The 23,321-nt window shown below is 43.9% G+C and overlaps 4 non-coding genes across 4 annotated transcripts; 2 read left to right on the top strand and 2 right to left on the bottom strand.

The window, feature by feature from the left end:
* Window positions 1-4,033: 4,033 nt before the first annotated feature.
* Window positions 4,034-4,107, bottom strand: trnat-agu (transfer RNA threonine (anticodon AGU)). Its single transcript has one exon. It is a non-coding gene; the product is annotated as a tRNA-Thr (tRNA).
* A 4,154-nt stretch (window positions 4,108-8,261) lies between these two features.
* Window positions 8,262-8,350, top strand: trnap-agg (transfer RNA proline (anticodon AGG)). Its single transcript is given in 2 exon segments — window positions 8,262-8,297; window positions 8,315-8,350. It is a non-coding gene; the product is annotated as a tRNA-Pro (tRNA).
* Window positions 8,351-13,359: 5,009 nt separating this feature from the next.
* Window positions 13,360-13,441, bottom strand: trnas-gcu (transfer RNA serine (anticodon GCU)). The gene has a single exon. It is a non-coding gene; the product is annotated as a tRNA-Ser (tRNA).
* An 8,751-nt stretch (window positions 13,442-22,192) lies between these two features.
* On the top strand, window positions 22,193-22,263 carry trnag-gcc (transfer RNA glycine (anticodon GCC)). The gene has a single exon. It is a non-coding gene; the product is annotated as a tRNA-Gly (tRNA).
* Window positions 22,264-23,321: the final 1,058 nt, after the last annotated feature.

Below are 23,321 nucleotides of genomic sequence, written 5' to 3'. Positions count from 1 at the left end.
ATCAAACGATAACTTTCGATTTCATACTGAAGGAGATGTTGACGTGGTTACCGAGAGACAGTCAAAACTTCAATCAGATTTTTATGCTTTGCAGGTGATCAAATTTCATCATTTTACAGACTGTATCTTAAGAGTATGATTAAAAGCTCAGTGCAGCTGTTGTTAAATTTAAAATGAATAGGAAATTGTCGCCTTTTATTACAAGAACGCCCGAACCGGTTCTACGATCAAGATGAAAGTAACGCAACGAGGAACATCTGATACAAAAATACCCACCGTTTTGCTTTTCCAACATAAAGGGTGTGAAATTTATTTTCTGAACATAGAAACAGTCTGGTCTCGCTCACTACAGAAATCTCCATGTCACAGCGAACCAGCTCTCCTGCAGCGAGTGCGGCCTCCCTTCGGCTTGTCTGCCAAGGAGAATTGTAATTTTCTTGCTTCCAAAACATACATTGAAACCTTGGAACTTTGAGGCGATGAATCCTGAGGAAAAATCAAATAAGAGCTCGAACCATCAAACTTCCGTGCTAACCGACAGCACCAACTGGACAGGCGAAGAGGTCACCTGCTAAACCAATAATTAATTGGGCTAAACTTTGAGTTTGCAGCGACCAATATAACAACTGTCTGCAGTCAGTCCAAAATGAATGGTTGAAGCTTGTAGGAGTGAAAATCCAAACAGCCGGTCTTCACTCTTAAACCAGCAACTATGAAGAAAAACATGCCGGAGAAATACTCACTTTCAGTGCGGTGACACTGGGCCAGAGTAAAGCTCAGTTAATATGATTGGTGAGTGGCTGGAGGGTGGATTTCGAACTCCTGACCGATTGCACTGTGCATTTTCCAGATCTGCTTGGAGCACCAATCCCTTCAATTCATCACTTACAGGGACAATTCGATTCTCGGTTTCATTTCGCTGACGCTTGGTGAAATTTTACAAATTGGAAGCGATCAGTGTCAAAGCTCACCACGTCACCGACATGCTCGCAGATACAAAGCGGCCACACTCTGCTTCAGCAAGATGAAAGCCGAGAGCGATTTCACGGTCAAATATAATGGCTAACAAAACTTATTCAAAGAAAGTGCAGGTCGTTGAGTTGCCTTTAAATTCCTGATTGTTCGCATTGAACTTCTTCCCATTGCGTTTGAGAGCCACGTGGGGCGATTTGGGGACTTCATTTCATTTTATGCAGAAGTTTCAAATGCAGTTCAAGGTCAAAAGTCCTGGGACCACTGTTGTTCACAATTTACCGGTGCTGGGACCACTGTTGTTCGCAATTTATCGGTGTTGGGACCACTGTTGTTTACAATTTGTCGGTGCTGCGACCATTGTTGTTCGCAATTTATCGGTGCTGGGACCACTGTTGTTCACAATTTACCGGTGCCGGGACCACTGTTGTTTACAATTTGTCGGTGCTGCGACCATTGTTGTTCGCAATTTATCGGTGCTGGGACCACTTTTGTTCACAATTTGTCGGTGCTGCGACCATTGTTGTTCACAATTTATCGGTGCTGGGACCACTTTTGTTCACAATTTGTCGGTGCTGCGACCATTGTTGTTCACAATTTATCGGTTCTGGGATCACTGTTGTTCACAATTTACCAGTGCTGGGACCATTGTTGTTCACAATTTATCGGTGCTGGGATTACTGTTGTTCACAATTTATCAGTGCTGGGTTTGAGAATGCATACGGGGCGCCCTTTTAATAAAAATGCATATGGGGTAAGCTTTTAGTGGTTTATAGTGAGATACCTCCATAGCGAAGTAGCTGTGTGGTGAACCAATGGTTAATATAAGTAGCCCATTTTGCTAGCTAGAATTAGAAACAATGAGCTTCTTCTTTGACCACCTGTTTACGTTATTAATTTTTTTTATGTATAAGCCTGCCTTGTGTTAATCAAGCAAAGAGATATGATAAAGTTGAATTCTAGTATAAGGAGTTGTCATGCAGCTGCATTAATGAATGGATCTCCCTTTGCAGGCAAGGTCAAAAAACATCCCAAGCCAGAGATAAGGTAGCCTCCCTTTTCCTTGGCATACGCATGAACAAGTATTACCTGTGAGTGGTCGGTCATTATGTCAGTTAGCATGGCTTGCCAAGACTCAGCTTATGATTGGTTTTAACCCCTTGCTACTCATGTCCCTCCCCACTCTGAAAATGTATAATTGTGTGGATCTGCCTATGTAATTTTGCCTGCTCTATGAGATTGACCAGACTCTGTCAAGAGTTGAAATCAATTCTACAGATAAGGTCAGCTGCAGCTAATAAATTGTGTTAAACTTTCAAGTGTTATTCTCATCAGTTATTGCTGAACCAGACTAAGGGTAAAGAAATCCGGTATCGTCAGGTCCACTGTTGTTCACAGTTTATCGGTGCTGGGGCCACTGTTGTTCACAATTTATCGGTGCTGGGACCACTGTTGTTCTCAATTTGTCGGTGCTGGGTCCACTGTTGTTCACAATTTATCGGTGCTGGGTCCACTGTTGTTCACAATTTATCGGCGCTGGGTCAACTGTTGTTCACAATTTATCGGTGCTGGGTCCACTGTTGTTCACAATTTATCGGTGCTGGGTCCACTGTTGTTCACAATTTATCGGTGCTGGGACCACTGTTGTTCACAGTTTATCGACGCTGGGGCCACTGTTGTTCACAATTTATCGGTGCTGGGACCACTGTTGTTCTCAATTTATCGGTGCTGCGACAACTGTTGTTCACAATTTATCGGTGATGGGACCACTGTTGTTCACAATTTATCGGTGCTGGGACCACTGTTGTTCACAATTTACATTAATGATTTAGTCATAGGAATCGGAAATACAATTTTAAAATTGACAGACAGCACATAATTGGGAGCTGTAGTTAATACATCAGTAAACTTGCAAAATGGGCGTGTAAATGGCAAATTAGTTTCAATATTTATTGTGTATTCCCTTGCCTTGCTTGCCCTCCCTAAATGCATTACCTCATTCTCCAGATTGAATTGCATTTGCCACTATTCTATCCACCTGTCCATTCCACTGATATCTTCCTGCAGTCCACAGCTTCCCTCCTCACCATCAACCACACGACCAATTTTTGCATCTTCTGCAAAATTGTTAATAATACCCCGTACATTTAAATCCAAATCAATGATCTGTGCCACGAAAAGCAGCGACCGAGTACGGATCCCTGCGGAACCCCACTCGAGACAGCCTTGCAGTCACAAAAACACCCGTCGACCATTGCTTCCTGCCACTCAGTCAATTTTGGATCAACTTGACAATTTCCCTTGGATCCAATGGGCTTTTACACTTTTGACCAATCTGCCATGTAGGACTTTGTCAAAAGCCTCGCGAAAATCTATGTAGACTACAAAAAACGCACTACCCTCATCCACCTTCCTTGATACCTCCAAAAAAATTCAATTCAAACGACCTTCCCTTAACAAATCCATGCTGACTGCCCTTCATTAATCCGTCCCTTTCTAAATGAAGATTAATACTTTCCCCCAGAATTGTGCTCAATACCGAGGTTAGGCTGACTGGCCTGCAATAATTCGATCTATTCCTTTCTCCCTTTTTAAACAACGGTACAACTTCAGCAGTCCTCCAATCCTCCGGCATCACACCTGCAGCCAGGGAGGATTGGAAAATGACGGTCAGAGCCTCCGATATTTCCTTCCTTGCTTCTGTTAACAGCCTGGGATGTATTTCATCCGGGCCTGGCGATTCAGGTGGAGTGATTTGGGGACTTCCTTTCCCTCTTTGCAAACGTTTGCACCGCAGGTCAAGATCACAAGTCTTGGTCCAAATTAGGACTACTTCCGGGTTTGAACATCAAATCGCGAAATATACCCCGACCCCAACGAGCCCAGAAACAAGAACGTGTCTTTAAATTAACGTGTTGCAGACACATTCCATGAGAGGTCTGTCTGTGCAATGAAAGGGCGTTTTTGATCTGTCATTCGGTTACCGTTTCCTCCTGAACAAACACCACAGTGTTATTTTGTCGCTCAATTCCACAAATTAGGTAAAATAACCAGCTGCACAAGGCACTGCTGGGAGTTGAACCCAGGATCTTCTGTTTACTCGACAGACGCTTTAACCAACTAAGCCACAGCGCCAATTGATGACACTTTGCCCCCACCTCCTCTCATTAATATCTATCAGCGACACTTCACTATTGGGGGTTCAGGCCGTTTTATCTTTGTCTGTTTCGCTTGTCCGTTTACCTGTGCATTCCGACACTGACTGGATTTCTCGCTGTGTTCATCTTTGTGTATCCATCAGTGCGTTGATACACGGATGATTATGTGTGATTGTATTTGTTACATTAAATAAATTCGGGGATCAGACAATTCTCGCTCTGACATTGGAGAACTATTGAGCCGAACTTTACAGCGAAGTGTTGTTTATTGTAGTGCTGAAACTAAAAAAAAAGCGTGAGAGGAGCAAAAAGGGAAAAGGAGAAAAACTTGTGAGGGAAAATGAGGACAACTCTCAAGGTTTTTCCAAATATATTAAGAGAACGAAGGGAGGCTTGGAGTAATGTGGGCCGCTTGAAGACAGATGGAGGTGATATTGTAATTGAAAATCAGGAAATGGCAGAGTTGCTAAATTTTTACTTTGCATCGGTCGTCACAGAAATGGATGAGGCTAAAAGCAGTGACACGAGGAAAACTGTTAATAAATCAAGGGGTTTCGTTTTAGTAAAATAATGGCAATGGAGAAAATAATTAGGCTAAAGATAGACAAATCTCCACGACCTGATGTTTACCGTCCCAGGGGATTGAAAGGAACAAGTGAGGAAATTGTACATGCTTTAGTCATGATCGATCAAAACTCTCTTGATTTAAGAATTGTTATTTAATGAAGCGCATCTTGATTGGAGGCTTCTGTTTGAGAAAGATCTCGAAGTGATAATTGAGAGACCGAAAATGAAACTGTTTGGCAGGAGCGCTGATGCTGTCGGTTGTTCGCTGCTCTCGTGTTGCACAATTATTGAGCGTGCGTTACTTATTTACAGCAGTATGGGCTCCAGAAATGACCAGGTTGTGAGTTCGAGCGTCTTCTAAAACAATCAAACCTTTTACTCCGAACATTTTGACTGGAGTTCAAGGTACAACTGGTATGTTGAATAACGCATCTACTTCTTAGTGTTCCCATGGGAGCTCTTGGGTTCCTCCGGCCTGCCGTCTTGCAATAGCAGGTGCCAGTTTACTTGTTCATAGGGGGAGAGGGGACTTTTAGCGGCAGCTCATATGGCAACGGGGCCGGTACGAGATCTTTAAATCTAAAGAACCTCACAAACAATTCTTCTTTTCGTTAAGCCGATATTCATCGGTTGGAAGTTTCGTGTTGGCAAAATTTGGAAGGGAAATATGCTGCCTGGTGTCACTGTGTAACGGAAGAAATTATTCAGCTTACAGATGTTAATACGCTGAAAGGTCAAGAGGCCTTTTCCAACTCCCGTGTGGGACAAGTTCAGCTTTTGAGACTCTGGGTAAAGTGCTACTTTAATTGGTGCTAACGAATGACAAGACATTTGGCACAAACAAGAAGAATTGTAAACTCACGAGTTCACTGTCCATGTTTCTTACATCTTGTTCAACAGGAACAAGGATTCTCCTCAACACGTTGCTGAGAATTTTATAAAACGGACCTCACCCTTGCTCGCCGGCTGCAGGGATGATTCAGAGGCCTCCCATGAATATGCACGATGAGAGCTTATGTAGTATCGAGCCTGGGTAGCTCAGTCGGTAGAGTATCAGACTTTTAAAGTGGGCAGTGAGCTGAAGGTCCAGCGTTTAACTCCCTGTCCAGGCTCCAAATTTCGGAATAGCTGGCAAGCTGTGACTTTGCAGCGGGACCTGCTATGTGTTGTCAAAGTTTCGGAAGTATCCTTTTTCCCAGTGTGGGCAGTAATGTGTTGTCTGAAGCGGTTCCCCATCAGGAATTCTAGTTCACTATATTAATTTCGCAACACTCATTAAACTCTGTAAAAAAGACGAATGTTTGTTCAAATCGCCATTAATCAACCAGTAACTTTCTGTTTCCGGCTGAATGAAATGCTAACATTTTTATGCTCTCATTCACCAGGCCGAAATTAGGGAGTTCAGAGGGGAAGAGAAAAAGGAAATGAGAGGCAAAGAGCAATATGACTATGGACTGACGGCCAACATAAAAGGGAATCCAAAAGTCTTCTGCAGGCATGTAAACAGTAAACGGGTAGTAAGCGGAGGCGAGAGGCGGATTCGGCCCGATCAAGGAGATCTACTCATGGAGGCAGAGGGGATGGCCGAGGTACCAAATGAGTACTTTGCATCTGTCTTTACCAAGGAAGAAGATGCTGCCAGAGTCTCAGCAAAGGAACTTATAGTTGAGATACTGGATGGTCTAAAAATTGATAAAGAAGAGGCACTTGAACGGCTGGCTGTACTTAAAGTAGGTAAATCACCTGTTCCGGATGGGATACATGCTAGGTTGCTGAGGGAAGTAAGGGTGGAAATTGCAGAGGTACTGGCCATAATCTATCAACATCCTTAGATATGTGGGTGGTGCCAGAGGACTGGAGAATTTCAAAGGTTGCACCCTTGTTCAGAAATGGGTACACGGATAAACCCAGCAAATATAGGCCAGTCAGTTTAAGCTCAGTGGTGGGGAAACTTTTAGAAACGATAATCCGGGACAGAATTAACAGTCACTTGGTCGAGGGTGAATTGATTCGGGAAAGCAAGCACGGATTTGTTAAAAACAAATCGTGCTTAACTAACCTGTAAGAGTTTTTGATGAGGTAACAGAGAGGATAGATGAAGGCAATTCAGTTGATGCGGTGTATATAGACTTTCAAAAGGTGTTTGATAAAGTGCTGCATGGTAGGCTTATCATCAAGAAAGGGACAGGAAACAGAGATTACTGGGGAACGGTTCTTTTTCGAACTGGAGAGAGTTGTACAGTGGTGTTCCCCAGGGATCAGTGCTCGGACCACTGCTTTTCTTGATATATATCAATGACTTGGACTTTAGATAAAAAGGGCACAATTTCAAAATTTGCAGATGAAACAAACCTTGGAAGGGTAGTAAACAGTGTTAAGGACAGTGATAGACTTCAAATGACATAGACAGGCTGGTGGCATGGGCGGAGACGTGGCAGATGAAATTTAACGCTGAAAAATGCGAAGTGATACATTTCGGTTGGAAGAACGAGGAGAGGCAATATAAACTCCAGGGCACAAATGTGAAAGCGGTACAGGAAAAAAGAGAGGTTCATGTGTTCAAATAGTTGAATGTGGCAGGGCAGGTTGAGAAAGCGGTTAAAAAGCATTCGGGGTCCTGGGCTTTATAAATAGATGTATAGAGTGCAAAAGTATAGAAGTCAGGATGAAACATTATAACACACTGGTTCGAATACAACTGAAGTATTGTGTCCGGTTCGGGACACCGCACTTCAGGAAAGATGTGAAGGCCTTGGAGGGGGAGCAGAAAAAAATTACCAGCATAATTGCAGGGATGAGGGACTTTAGTTACGTGGATAGACTGGAGAATCTGAGGTTGTTCTCCTCGGAAAATAAACGGTTTTGTGGAGATTTGATAGAGGTATTCAAAATCATGAAGGATCTCGACATAGAAGATGGAGAGCAACTGTTCCCATTGGCGGAAGGGTCAAGAACCAGAGGACATCGGTTTCAGGTGATTGGCAAAATAACCAAAGGTGACATGAGGAAAAACTTTTTCACACAACAAGAGGTTCGGATCTGGAATGCACTGCCCGAGGGTGTGATGGAGGCAGATTCAATCATGGCCATCAAAAGGGAACTGGATAAGTACTTGAAAGGAAAGAAAATGCAGGGCTTCGGGGAAAGGCGGGGGAGTGTTTCTAGCTGGATTGCTCTTGCAGAGAGCGATCACGGACTCGATGGGCCGAATGGCCACTTTCCGTGCTGCAGCCTTTCCATGATTCAACTCAATGTGCATGAGGCGATGCAAAGGGAACAGAGCGTGCCTCAAATCGACACACCTCTCAGTATCCTCCCAAGCAATGTAGTTTAAGAGCAAATAATTCTGAAACGTCTCACTTGACAACTCAAGTCGTACACTCGAAACCAATTTGGTAAAGGGAGACTAATATTGGTGATTGGAAATATTTGGTGTGCAACTTGATATTGCTGGACACCGGAGCAGAAAACGAGATTGGATGCACAGACCTGGTCTGAAAGGATGGCCGATCGGCTGTGGGAGGCAACGAACTTTTACACTGGCTGCAAAGCTGAAGTAACAGCGGCTCGTTGGTCTAGGGGTATGATTCTCGCTTAGGGCGTTTCATTGAGTGATATGCGAGAGGTCCCGGGTTCAAATCCCGGACGAGCCCTCCTTTTAGTGAAAAGTCACCAATTGGCTTCTGACATGTTTTCAGTGTTGCTGTTGGTGGAACTGAATTCGATCCAGAGGATGTTTGAGCTCCAGTGGACTCAATGCCGGAGTATCGTCGGCGCAACACACGTGAAAGAAATAAAATGTCTCAAGATGATGAGGAGTTTGAAGCTAAATTTGGATTTTTTCCAATTCTGGCGGATATTAGATGACGGGATAGAAAGTCACATATCCAAGTTTGCCGATGACACCAAGATGGGCAGCATTTTCAGCAGTGCAGATGGAAACATAAAATTACAGAGAGGTATTAATACAATAAATGAATGGGTAAAATTGTGGCAAATCGATATGAATTTCGTCAAGTGTGAGGTCATCCACTTTGGACCAAAAAGGATAGATCAGAATACTTTTTAAATGGTGAAAAGCTCGAAACAGTGGAGGTCCAAAAAGACTGATGTGTCCATCTACATACATCATTAAAATGTCATTGACTGGTACAAAAAATAATCAAAAATGTTAATGGAATGTTGGTCTTTATATCTAGAGGACGAGAATACAAGGGGATAGGCATTATGATACAGCTATACAAAGCCCTGCTTGGACCACACCTGAAGAACTGTATTCAGTTCTGGGCAACGCACCTTAGGAAGGATATATCGGCTGTGGAGCGAGTGCAGCTTCGGTTTACTGGAATGTTACCTGGACCCCAAAGGTTAAATTACGCGGAGAGATTACATGAACTCGGGTTTACCTCGAATTTAGTAGATTAAGAGCTGATTTGATCGAACTTTTCGAAATATTAAGGGTAACTGATGGAGTAGATGGAGAAAAACTATGTCCGCCGGTTGGGATGTCTGGGACGAGGGGACATCGCCTAAACATTAGGGTCAGGACTTTCAGGAGTGAAGTTGGGAAACACCTCTGCAAGCAAAGGGAGGTAGAAGTTTGGAACTCTCTTCCGCAAACGGAAGTTGATGCGAACTGAATTGTTAATTTTATACCTGAGATTGATCGATTTTTGTTAACTGAAGTTATTAAGCGATACGGAGCGAAGGCGATTATCTGGAGTTCGGTCACATATCAGCCATGATCTGTTTGAATTGCGGAACAGGCTCGAGGGGAGAAATGGCATACTTATATTCCTCAGCTCCTCATTGGTGAGAATGATTCTGCATTGGCCGGAAATCGAACCAAAGTCTCCCGCATAAGAATTGAGAATTCGACCCCTGCACAACCAATGCGCGCGTTCTTAATAGCGGCAAGTGTCCATTTGGAATCCGATCTGAATGAACATGCCGTTTACAGCTGCGGTGGCCGAGTGTTTAAAGCGTTGGACTCAAAATTCAATTGAGGTTTTCCTGCGCAGGTTTGAATTCTGCTCGCAGAGCGAATGTTCAAAGATCACTTCAGTGCTGAAATAGATTAATTGGAGTTAATTGACCTCATTTACCTCTCTCCCAGAATGAGAGATTCGACAGCGTGGCCGGTGCTTTTAATTAGTGTCAGATCTTCTCTTGCAAGATTTCAAGAGCCGAGAGGGTATTCTCTCCCAATCTGTAACTTAAAGTCTGCTAGTTTGCAAAACCTGACATTTATACTCTATTTTCTTTGCCTGCATCTCTCTATCTCTCCCTGTCTCTGTCTCTTGTCTCTCTGTGTTGTCCCCGATGGACTTCTCAGGCTTCCTTGAATGGCGAGAGCTGATCTAATCTGCAAGACCAGCAGAGAAGGGTAAAGAAATAAAAGACTGAGACAGTCGGAAAAGGGAAGGTGCAACCCAGCTGATAAATTCGTAGCTAATGTCTCCACATTCATGGGTCTTCGCTCTCATAGTGAATGAAAGCAGCAATTTGAGTAAAGTATACTTATGGTGGAGTGTAAACTATGACGATGCCGAGACAGACGACAATGTCGTTTCAGAGTAATTCATTCTGTAAAGTGTTACTTGATAATACAAGTCGTACATTCAAAACGAATTTGATATTGTTGATATGATATAGTTAGTGCAAAACCTGACATTGTTCGATATCGTATATCGTACAAGAAAGCGGAATTGAATGGACAGAGCGTTCTGAAAGGATGGCGGATCGGCTGCATTGCAGCAAAATTTTACAGTGGCTGCACGGCTCTGTTGCCAGTTGGTCTTTGGGTCTGATTCTCGGTCAGGGAGTTTCACTGTTTCAAATCCCGGATGAGCCCCGTTGTGTCCCCATTTTTAGTCAAAAATCACCAATTGGCTTCTCATTTCCTTTCAGTGGTGCAGAAGGCAGGTTTGACTTATCTCCAGCAGAGCTTGTCTGAGCACCAGAGGACAGAATGCAGAGGGTTTGTCCACGCAACACACGTTGACGAAATGAAGATAATCCTTCAAGAAGTTGGACAGATTGAAGCCGTCACATGAATTTATCCCAATTCAGGCGATCTCATGGGCACAGAATTCAAAAGGTAAAGGATGCTGCATTGTCCTGGAAACAAACTCATGGTTTCCCGCCGGCAGGCAAGGGTTCCACACAGAACCACCAATGCAGACTGCACGAGTAGCGTTGGATCCATGTCTAGAACATGCAGTCATGCAGAGTTCCCGTATGTCCACCTCCAAGATTTCACGAATTGCCTTTAAGCTGTACCTTAAATTCTGCTCAATCACAGAATTTGGAGATTTATACTATTTTTCTTTTCATATATCTCTCTCTCTGTCGGTGTTTTTTCTCTCTCTCTCTGATTCCCCCCTGATGGACTTATCTGGCTTCTTTGAACGGCCAGGTCTGGAAACCCGCGCGTTCCAGAAGGGTTTCTGTAACGCGCGGGTTTCCAGAATGTCGGATCTTCAGTCCAATTGTTGGATTTTGACGGGAGGGGCTTTGCGATTTTCGTCTCCGTTTTTGGAAAATATAAACCCAGATGGGTTTTCATCTCCTTGGGTCCCGTCAACATCGGGTAATGGGAATGAACCCAATCTATCATTCGGTCTTAATATCTGTATTCTCATTGCTTAAGAATAAAATTACGGGGTTACAGTTATTTTGAGGACACATTTTAGAAATTAACACATAACGGACTTATTCGAAAACTAGAAGCACGTGGGATTAAAGGACCGGTGGCAACGTGAGCACGTAATTAGCTAAAGGATCGGAGGCAGAGAGTCGTGGTGAACGGATGTTTTTCTGAATGGAGAGAAATATGCAGTGGGATCCCCCAGGGGTCGGTATTAGAACTATTGCTTTTCTTGTTATATATACATGACTTGGATGCAGGAATAGGGAGTACCGTTTCGAAGTTTGCGGATGATACAAAACTTGGCAACTGAGAACATAGTGAGGAAGAATGTAGCAGACTTCAGGAGAACATGGACAGATGGTCAAATGGGCAGTCACGTGACAGATTTAACGTCGATCAGTGTGAAGTGATGCACTTTTGGAAGAAGAACAAGAAGAGGCAGTATAATCTAAATGGAATAATTTATGCGGGGTTGCAAGAGCAGAGGGACCTGGGGGAGCATATTCACAAAACAGGGCAAGTAGATAAGGTAGTTAAAAAAACGGATGGGATATTTGGCTTTGTAAATGGGGGCATTGAATTTAAATACATGGAAGTCACACGAAACCTTTACAAATCACTGATTAGGCCTCAGCTGGAATGTCTTGTACAGTTCTGGGCACCATACTATACAATGGATGAAAAGGGATTGAAGAGGATTCAGAGCAGGTTGGCCTGGGTGATACCAGGGATGAGGGACTTCAGTTATTTGGAGAGATTGGAGAAGCTGGGATTATTCTCCTTGCAGCAGAGAAGGTTAACGGGAGACCTAATAGAGGTATTCAAAATAATGAGGGGTTTTGAAAGAGCAATTAGGGAGAAACTGTTTCCTCTGGCAAGTGGGTCGGTAACCAAAGGTTATAGATTTAAAATATTTGGCAAAATAACTAGAGAGAAATCTAAGAGATTTTTTTTCACACAGAGGGTTTGTAAAGACCAGGAACGCACTTCCTGAAAGGGTGGTGGAAGCCGATTCCACAGGATCATTCAAAAGGCAATTGGACATGTACTTGAGGAGGATTAATTTGCAGGGTTATGGGGAAAATCTGGGGTGTGGGTCTAATTTGGACAGGACTTCTAAAAATAGCCGGCACAGGTACGATGGCCGAATGGACTCCTTCTATGCTGTAAGATTCTACGATTCTATAAATCCTTCTGAATCGTTGGAATTGATAATATTCAGTGTTGTGGAGCCAAAAAATTATAACCATGATATTCGGCTTCGCCATTCCCTTATGAATATCGCAGATTATAATGTCCAGGCGGGGGTGGGACTGAATGGGGGATAGAGTGCGGAGATTGGAATGGAAGCCCAGCAGAATGAATTTGATCTCAACAGCAGGCGGTGAACCTTCTTCTCCAGAGAGGATCTTCATTTCAGTTCAGTAGGAAAAAGGTATCAAGAAAATCGGGTGAAACAGATACGGAATGATCCGGGACTGACAGCACATCCCTTTTAAACATACACAGACACTGAATGATATGGGACTGACAGCACATCCCTTTTAAACAGACACAGACACGGAATGATCCGGGACTGACAGCACATCCCATTTAAACCGACACAGGCACGGAATGATGCGGGACTAACAGCACAACCCTTTTAAACGGACACAGACACGGAATGATCCGGGACTTACAGCACATCCCTTTGAAACAGATAGAGACATGGAATGATCCGGGACTGACAGCACATCGCTTTCAAACAGACACAGACACGGAATGATCCGGACATAAATCATAATTATGGTACATAAGTTTCTCTTACGTTGACTATAAGATTTACTCCTTTTACAATGACACGACTGATACACTTTGATTCTTCGCGACCTTCCAATCTCAACAACTTCTTGGTTGGAACTGTTGCTGATTTCAGCAAACAATGCAAAAACCTCTGTCTGCCGTTTCGAGAAGGAAGGGACCCGACCTTCTGGATGGACTGAATGAAAGAAACAAAATTGAACACAACATCGACGAGAATGGGATTCGAACCCACGCGTGCAGAGCACAATAGATTAGCAGTCCAACGCCTTAACCACTCGGCCACCTCGTCACATGGAGAAGCTCACACAAGCTCCTTTATTCAAAATGGAAATACTGGCTATGTTGCCAAACTGAAATGAAAACAGTAAATGCTGGATATCCTCAGCAGGTCAGGCAGAATCCTTCGATATAGAAACAGAGTTAATGTTTAATGTAGGTGACTATCACATGAGTAATCTATTACAACCCTGACTTGCGCCTTGTAGATGGTGGGACGGCTTGTGAAATCAGGTGGTGAGTTACTCGGCGCAGAATATCCAACCTCTGACCTGCTCTTGACGCCACAGTATTGATCTGGCTGGTTCAGTTAACTTTCTGGTTCATGGTGATCACCAGGATGTTGATGGTGGGTGATTCCTGGAAAGATTCCATGAATGAGGGGCTTTAGTTTCATGGATCGACTGGAGAAGGTGGGGTTGTTCTCCTTGGAATAGAGACGGTTGCGAGGAGCTTTAATAGAGGTATTCAAAATCATGAAGGGTCTGGACAGAGTCGATAGAGAGAAACTGTTCCCGTTGGCCGAAGGGTCAATGACCAGAGGACATCGATTTAAGGTGTTTGGCAAAAGAGCCAAAGGTGAGATGAGGAAAAAGCTTTTTACACAGCGAGTGTTTATGATCTGCAATGCACCGCCCGAGGGGGTGGTGGAGGCAGATTCAATCACGGCCTTCAACAGGGAACTGGATAAGTACTTGAAACGAAAAAAAAAATACAGGGCGACAGGGAAAGGGCGGGGTGGGGCGGTGGGGTCCAGCTGGATTGCTCTTGCAGAGAGCCGGCACGGACTCGATGTGCCGAATGGCCTCTTTCCATGCAGTAACCTTTCTATGATTCTAATCTATGTGTCAGGGGCGATGCAAAGCGACCGGAGCATGACGTAAATCGACCTGCTCATGTCCATTCCCTGATAATAAATCCTAGTGTGATGCAAAGAAGAAATACATAATTATGGTCCATATCTTTCATCTTATGCTCACCATAAGAGATACTTCGTTTACCAGGGGGCCATTGCGCACTTTGATTGACACTTCACCTGGATCACCCCTAACACTCCCAACACCTCCGTGCAAGAAACATTTTGGGTGGCAATTCAGACTTTGCTGATTTGTGCAAACAGATGTAAGCCAGCAATGCGGAAACGCACTTCTTTGGAAAGAAGATTTTAAGGTGAGGCGGCCAAAATAAACAGCTCCACCAAATGTGGCAGAGGGGGAATTCAAACCCACATGATCGAAAGATTGACACCAGCATCTTAGACAGTTCAGCTACTCTTCTACATACCAATCCATCCATTTCTGATGAAAAAGTTCGGAGGGCTGAAACCTTCCCTCTGGTTCTTTCTCCACAGGCGCTGCCTGACCTGCTGAGTGTTGCAAGCATTTTCTGTTTACATTTTTGTAATTTCACAATGGCTGTTTTCCTGAAAACACCCAGTTTGACCAAAGGACAAAGCTCGCACTTCACTTTCCCCACGCGCTTTAAAGTCTGTCGTTTCTGAACAAAATCCCCTCCGCGCCGGACATTCAAAGGACCTTTCGCTCACGGCCAACCTCCTGTCATCGACACTTTTTCACCATTCCCGCTCTTCTCATTTCTCCTCATTCCTTTTCAATCGGACATTTCCACAGACCTATTAAGATCAAGCGGAACATTTCCGACCTGACTGCACCGCCCAGATTGCCAAAACTGCATCTTTCAGCCGTCATTCGCAGCTATGTCGTGCCGTCCGTCTCTCCCGCACATCAACTGCTCGGGGAAAAGCGCCAACGACCATGAAAACAAAACCCAGTTCTTCAGTTAACATCCCCCGTGTCACAAGATACCCATGGAAATTTCACGGGAAAGTATGCCGCTGTCCTTCCGAATGCCAGCCCTGCTTTCTTAGTGCTTGTCTCTGGAACAGTCACGCAGATCGAAATGTATCGATTGGTTTCAAGGCACAAATGAACATTGGTGCGAACGGAACATGTGCCCCCGAGAAACATCGGTCGATGTCGAGCAAACATAAAGGCGTAAGAATGTGAAAGTAAATGTTAGAGTGGGCAAGGCCGCAGTAAAGTCTCAATGAAATGGGTCATGATTGTGGAAGGAAGAAAAAGCTGGAAGAAGCGGCGGGTCTGAATTTTTGATCATCCAACAGAGACACATGAGAGAAGAAAAACAGGATACGGACACGGGTGCTGGAGGCAGAAAGAAAAAGAACGAAAGAAGAGGAATGAAAAGAAAGTGACTTACTTGAGAGCGAAGAGACATTATTGTGTCGACATTGGCTGCAGCAGCTGGGTTGCACCTTTACTTTTCCTACCGTCTCAGTCTTTCTTTAACCTTCTCTGCTGGTTTTGCAGGTTCGATCAGCCAACGCCGTTCAAGGAAGCCTGAGACAACACAAGAGACAGAGACAGGGAGAAATAGAGAAATGCATGCAAAAAAAATAAAGAGAATAAATAGAATCATACAATCATAAAATGGTTACAGCACAGAAGGAGGCTATTCGGTCCATCGAACCCGTGCCGGCTCATTGTGAGAGCGATCCAGTTGGTCCCACTCCCGCGCCGCTTCCCGGTAGCCCTGCATTTACTTCCCTCCAAGTATTTATCCAATTCCTTTTTTGAAATTCACGATTGAATTTGCTTCCACCACCCTTTCAGGCAGCGCATTCCAGATTATAAATACTCGCTGGTTAAAGAAATGTTTCCTCATGTCGCCTTTGGTTCTTTTGGCAGTCACCTCAAATCTGTGTCCTCTGGTTCTCGACCCTTCCGCCAATGGGAACAGTTTCTCTTTATTTACTTGATCTAAACCCTTCATGATTTTGAACACTTCGATCACATCTCCTCTTAACCTTCTCTGCTCGAAGGAGAACAGCCCCAGCACGGGGTAAATGCCGTCAATTAGCTTCAATTCATTTATTTGTGCATTCAACAGCTCTTTAAACGTTACTGTGAAATAATGGTAGCGCGGCCACGCGGTCTAAGGTGTTACATTTAATTTCTATGGAGGCGTGGGTTTGAATCCCACTGCTCTTAGAATTTCTGCCAATGTTTATTTTGACCTGTTCACAGAAAACCCGAATGTAGTTCGATGGAGCAGAGGATGTGAAAGAAGATGAAAGTGAAAGTGCAGATATTATTTTCATCACGGGGACAGGATACGTTCCCACAGGTGAGGGCCTCTCTCCTTAATATTCCTTCCAGCAGAGAGGGACGGGTGATCAAAGTGACCGGGCTCTTGCGGCGCGATCAGTCAGTGCGCGGTCCTTATATGACAGTACAGGGTCGGGAAATGCCGAGGTTGTTAGTTGAGTCTCATCTAGATCAACCAATCCTTTTCTTTGTGAACATTTCGAACGGAGTAGAATGTGCAATTGGTGTGTTACAAAATGCATCTAGTTATTTGTTCAGCCATGTGGTTCCTCCGGCCTACGCTGTTGCAAAAACAGATGAGATGTTTAGTTTTATTAGTTTACAGGAAGGAGGCTGCGGAATTGGAGCCACAAACCGTGATTTTGAACCATCTACAAAATATGGGATTTAACTGGAGCTTTAAACCAGCGGGTTAGACCGCTCAGTCACGATACTTGAATTCTTGCGATTTTCAGGAGCTACAAGAGGGTTGTTTCCCTTCTTTGATGAACATTCGTGATCCTGTTGTGGTTTTGCTGCAAAGTTCTAATTCCCACCACCAAAATTGAGACCTCAACTTCAACGGTAGTCAAATTGGAATCCACAACTTTGGAGCTGGTGATTTGAAGTCCAACGTGCGACCCATTGCACCACAAATCGGCTGTCGATTATGTGATTTCACATTACCCATTTGCTGCTTATGACTTTTTGCTGCGGTGGAGCAAGTGGTTCGAAAGCTCAGCGGGGATTCACAGCAGCTCCTGAGAAATCTACACAGCGACGGTTTCTCCAATGCCTCGTGATCTGTCTGTCTGTCTGTCTGTCTCTATTCGTCTTGCTCTCTCTCGCTTTCATTCTTGAGCTCTTACTCTCCCCGTTTATTTCAAGAAGGCTGGAATACAAAGGGGTGGAAGCTATGTTACAGCTGCACAGAGCATCTGGAGGACATCATTCAGTTCTGGGCACTCCGCCTCAGGAAGGATGTGTTAACCTGGAGGCTCGAGGGACTGAATGGCCTCTTCCTGTTCCTATGCTCCAATAAATGAAAACATAATTCAAGTATAGAGACCCTAATGTATAAGGGTATCCGTTCACCACTACTCTCTGCCTCCCATTCCTGAGCCAATTAGGTGCCCACGTTACCACAGGTCCTTTAATTCCACGTGCTTCTAGTTTTCGCATAAGTCTGTTACGTGTTAATTTCTAAAATGCGTCCTGAATATAGCTGTAACCCCGTAATTTTATACTTAAGCAATAAGAATACGGATGTTCCGACCGAGCGATAGATTGGGTTCATTCCCATTACCCGGAGGTGACGGGACTGAGGAGGTGAAATCCCATCTGGGTTTATATTTTCCGAAAACGGAGACGGAAAATAGCAAAGCTCATCCCGTCGAAATCCAACAATTGGACTGAAGATCCGACAGTCTTTTCCATCCCCGGTTTCCAGACCTGGCCGTTCAAGGAAGCCTGATAAGAGAGAGAAGAAACGTAGACAGCGATAGAGAGATGCATGCAAAGAAATAAAATAATATAAATCTCCAAATTCTGTGATTGAGCAGAATTTAAGGTACAGTTTTTTTGAAATTCTGTCTCAAGTCGTGAAATCTTAAAGGTGAACATTGGGCTGGATTATCCCTTAACCTCTGAGAGAAGTAAACACTACCTGGTAATTACAGCTCTTATTTATTTGACTGTTTCACAATCGTCGTATAAGCTGGTTTCGAACCCCCAGTGAATTTCACGACCATGCTTAATCTATAAGTTAACACAAAGGCATCGCGCGGCTGTCGAGTCGATTGCGCAGGGTAATCACAGGAACTCTGCCAGAGTGCATGTTCCAGACATGTATCCAAAGCTACACGTGCTGCCTGCAGCCGTGTGTCCATTGGTGGTTCAGTGGTGGAACCCTCGCCTGCTGGTGGGAAACCAGGGGTTTGTTTCCAGGCCAATGCAGCATCCTTTACCTTTTTTGTATTCTGTACCCATGAGATTGTCTGAATTGGGATAAATTCATGTGCCGGCTTCAATCTACAACTTCTTCAAAGATGATCTTCATTTCGTCTACTTGTGTTGCATGGACAAACCCTTTGCTTTCTTTCCTCTGGTGCTCAAACATGCTCTGCTGGAGATAAGTCAAAACTGCCTTCCACACCGCTGAAAAGATGTAAGAAGCCAATTGGTGATTTTTGACTAAAAATGGGGATATAACAGGGCTCATTCGGAATTTTGAACGATTCGAACTTCCTGAGCGACATTCAGACCCAAAGACCAACAAGCAACAGAGCCGTGCAGCCGCTGTAAAATTTCGCTGCCATGCAGCCGTTCCGCCATCCTTTCAGAAGGCTCTGTCCATACAATCCCGCTTTCTTCTCCGATGCACGATGTAGAGCAATATCAGATTCTACACTGATCATTTCATATCAACAATATTTCTCGCTCTTTATCAAAATTGCTTTGAATGTAAGACTTGCATAATCAAGTAACACTATGCAGAATGAATTGCTCTAAACAACATAATCGTCTGTCTCGACATCGGCATAGTATACATTCTACCATAAGTATAGTTTACTCAAATTGCAGCTTTCAATCACTATGAGAGTAACATAAATGGACATATGCAGTGCGTGTACGTACGAGTATTGGTGGCTCTGGGATGGATTTCTCCCCTCTGACACGGATTCGATTCGCGGACAATGCATGAACGTTTCGTGTTTTGCACCATATTAGGAAGATGAGTAAGCCATTGAGCTACTCGAGCCCGTTCCGCAATTCAGTGAGATCATGGCTGATCTGTGACCTAATTCCATATAACCGCCTTCGCTCCGTATCCGTCAATACCACTGGTTAACGAAAAAAATCTATCAGTCTCAGGATTAAAATTAACAATTAAGCTAACACTGTCGCTTGCTGAAGAGAGTTCCAAACTTCTACCCCCCTTTGCTTGTTGAAGTGTTAACTAATTTCACTCCTGAAATTCCTGACTCTAATTTTTAGGCCAGGTTCCCGAGTCCTGGACATCCGAACGAGCGGGAAGAGTTTCTCTCCATCAACACCAAAAGTTCCCCGTAATATCTTGAAAACTTCAATCAAATCAGCCCTTATTCTACTAAATTCCAGGGAATACAACCCTAGTTTGTGTAATCTCCCCTCGTAATTTAACCCTTGGATTCCAGGTATCAATCTAGCAAAATTACACTGCACTACCTCCACGGCCAAAATATCCTTCCTAAGGTGCGGTGCCCAGAATTGAACACAGTACTCCAGGTGTGGTCTAACCAGAGCTTTGTATAGCTGTAGCATAATGTCTATCACCTTGTATTCTGGTCCTTTAGATATAAAAGCTAGTTTTCCATTAGCCTTTTTGATTATTTTCTGTACCTGTCCATGACATTTTAATGATCTATGTATATGGACCGGTAAGTCCCTTTGGAACTCCACGGTTTCGAGCATTTCACCAGTTAGAGCGTATTCTGATCAATGCTCTATAGGTCCAAGTTGGATGACCTCACACTTACCTAAATTGAAATCCATTTGCCACAGTTTTGCCCATTCATTTATTATATTAAATACTCTCTGTAATGTTCTGCTTCCATCTACTTTGCTTGCAGTGCTGCCCATCTTGGCGTCATCTGCACATGTCGCTCTCCATCCCGTCATCTCATATCAATGAGACCGACTGCACTGGGGTAAATTCACATTCAGCTTCAATCTCCTCATCATATTGAGACATTTATTTTTTCACCTGTGTTGTGCCTTGGAAATTTCCGCACTCTGTCCTCTGGAGCTCAAACATTCTCTGGATATAATTCAATTCTACCAACAGCAACACTGAAAAGATATCGGAAGCACATTGGTGACTTTTCACTAAAAGCACAGAAACAGGAGGGGTCATGCGGGATTTGAAGCTGAGATCGCGCGCATATCACATAACACAACCCTCGAAGCGAAATTCATACCCCGAGACCAACAAACCGCTGATGCTGAAGCCGTGGAGTCAGTTGAAAGGTGCGCTGCCTCCCACAGCCGATCGGCCATCCTTTCAGACCTCTTCTGTCCATCCAATCTCGTTTTCTGTTCCGGTGCACAGCAATATCAAGTTGTACATTAACTACTTCCAGTCACCAATATTAGTCTCCCTTTAACAAATTGGTTTCGACTGTACGACTTGAATTATGAAGTAAGACGTTTCAGAATTAGTTGCTCTGAAACTACATTGCTTGGGAGGAGACTGAGAGATATAGATGAACAGCAAAACCTTGGAGTGTATGTCCACAGATCCCAGAAGGTAGCAGAACAGCTAGATAAGGTGGTTAAGAAGCCATAAAGAATATTCTCCTTTATTAGCCGAGGCATAGAATATAAGAGCAGGGGAAGTTCTGGTAGAAATTTATAAAACAATAGTTAGGCCACAGCAAGAATACTGCATACAGTTGTGGTCACCACATTACAGGAAAGATGTGATTGCACGAGAAAGGGTACAAAGGAGATTTAAGACAATGTTGCCAGAACTGGAGAATTTTAGCTATGAGATTAGATTGGATAAGCTGGGGTTGTTTGCTTTGGAACTGAGGAGGCTGTTGGGAGATTTAATTGAGGTGTATAACATTATGACGGGCCTCGATCGAGTGTATAGTAAGTACCTATTTCCCTTCGTAGGGAGGTCAATAATCAGGATACATCAATCTTAGGTAATCGGTAGAATGATTAGAGGGGAGTGAATTTCTTTTTCCATCCAGAGGGTGGTGGGTGTGGGGGTCGGAAAATCACTGCCGGAAAGGGTGGGAGAGGCGGAAACCCTCATCGCATTGAAAAATAAAAACTTCAATATGCACGTGAAGATCCGTAACCGACAAGATTCGGGACTAAACGCTGGAAAGTGAGATGAGGCTCGGTACCGATTTTTCGGCCGGCACAGGCACGATGTGCAGAATGGTTTCCTTCTTTGGCATAACTTTCTCGGATTCTATGATATAATTGCCGTCTGTCTCGGCATCGCGATAATATACACTCGACCAGAAGTATACTTTAATCAAATTGATGCTTTGTTTCACTGTGAGAGTGAAGAGACATAAGTGTGTAGACATTAGCTGCAGCAGCTGGGTTGCACCGTTACTTTTCCAACCGTCTCAGTGCCTTTTTTTTACCTTTCTCTGCTGGTGTTGCAGGTGAGATCAGCCTTCGCCGTTCAAGGAAGCCTGAGAAGCCCGTCGGGCACAACAGAGAGAGAAGAGACAGAGACAGGGAAAGATAGAGAGATGCATGCAAAGAAAATAAAGAGTATAAATGTCAGGTTTTGCAAACGACCAGAATTTAAGTTACAGATTCGGAGAGATTCCTTCTCGGGTCTTGAAATCTTGCAAGAGAAGATTGGACGCTCAATTAAAAGCACCGGCCACGTTGAAGTATCTCTGATGCTGGGAGAGAGGTAAATGCGGTCAATTAACTCCAATTAATCTATTTGAGCATTGAAGAGATCTTTAAACAGATCAGGGTTGCGAGCAGAATTCAAACCTCGGCAGGAAAACCCAACTGGGATTTTGAGACCAACGCTTGAACCACTCGGCCATCGCAGCTGTAAACGGCATGTTCGTTTAGACAACATTCCATATAGAAGCATGTAACTTCTACAAAAGCCAGCATTGGTGGTTCAGGGGTAGAATTCTCGCCTGCCACGCGGGAGACCCGGGCTCGATTCCCGGCCAATGCAAGATCGTTTTGCATTTTGCACCAATGAGGAACCTCGGAACAGGATTGTGGTATTTGGTCCGTCGAGTCTGTTCCGCAACTCAATACGATCATGGCTGAGTTGTGACCGAAATCCCTGTACCCGCCTTTGTCCCATATCTCGAAATATCTTTGCATGACAAAAATCGATAAATCACGGGTTTGAAATTAACAATTGAGCTCGCATCAACTGCCGTTTGTGGAAGAGAGTTCCAAACTTCTCCAACCCTTTGCTTGTAGAAGTGTTTCCTAACTTCAACTCCTGAAAGTCCTGACTCGAATGTTTAGCCTATGTCCCCGAGTCCTAGACACCCCAACGAGCGGAAATAGTTTCTATCCATCAACCCCATCAGTTCCTCTTAATATCTTGAACATTTCGATCACATCAACCCTTAATCTACTAAATTGAAGGGAATACAACTATAGTTTGTGCAATCTCTCCTCATAATTTATTGCCTAGAGTCCAGTTATCTTTCTAGTAAATCACACTGCACTCCCTCCAAGGCCAATATATCCTTCCTAAGGTGCGGTGCCCAAAACTGAACACAGTACTCCAGGTGTGGTCCAACCAGAGCTTTGTGTAGCTGTAGCATAATGTCTATTCTCATCCTCTAAACATATCGGCCACCATTCCATTAGCCTTTTGGATTATATCCTGTTCGTGTCCATGACATGTAATTGATCTATGTCCATGGACAACTAAGTTCCTTTGGAACTGCACAGTTTCGAATTTTTCACCTTTTATAAAGTATTCTGATCTATCCTTTTGAGGTCCAAAGTGGATGACCTCACACTTGCTTATATTGAAATCCATTTGCCACAGTTTTGCCCATTCATTCATTATATTAATGTCTCTCTGGAATTTACCAGAATGATACCCGAACTTCAAGGGTTAAGTTACGAAGAGAGATTACACAAATTGGGGTTGCATTCTCCAGAGTTTCGAAGGTTAAGGGGTGATCTGATTGAAGTTTGTAAGATATTAAGGGGAACAGATAGGGTGGATAGAGAGAAACTATTTCCGCTGGTTGGGGATTTTGG

Source organism: Heptranchias perlo, chromosome 20, assembly GCF_035084215.1.
Source record: "Heptranchias perlo isolate sHepPer1 chromosome 20, sHepPer1.hap1, whole genome shotgun sequence".
Taxonomy (NCBI): domain Eukaryota; kingdom Metazoa; phylum Chordata; class Chondrichthyes; order Hexanchiformes; family Hexanchidae; genus Heptranchias; species Heptranchias perlo.
The sequence above is the reverse complement of the archived record's forward strand: the minus strand, read 5'-3'. Positions and strand labels throughout refer to the sequence as shown.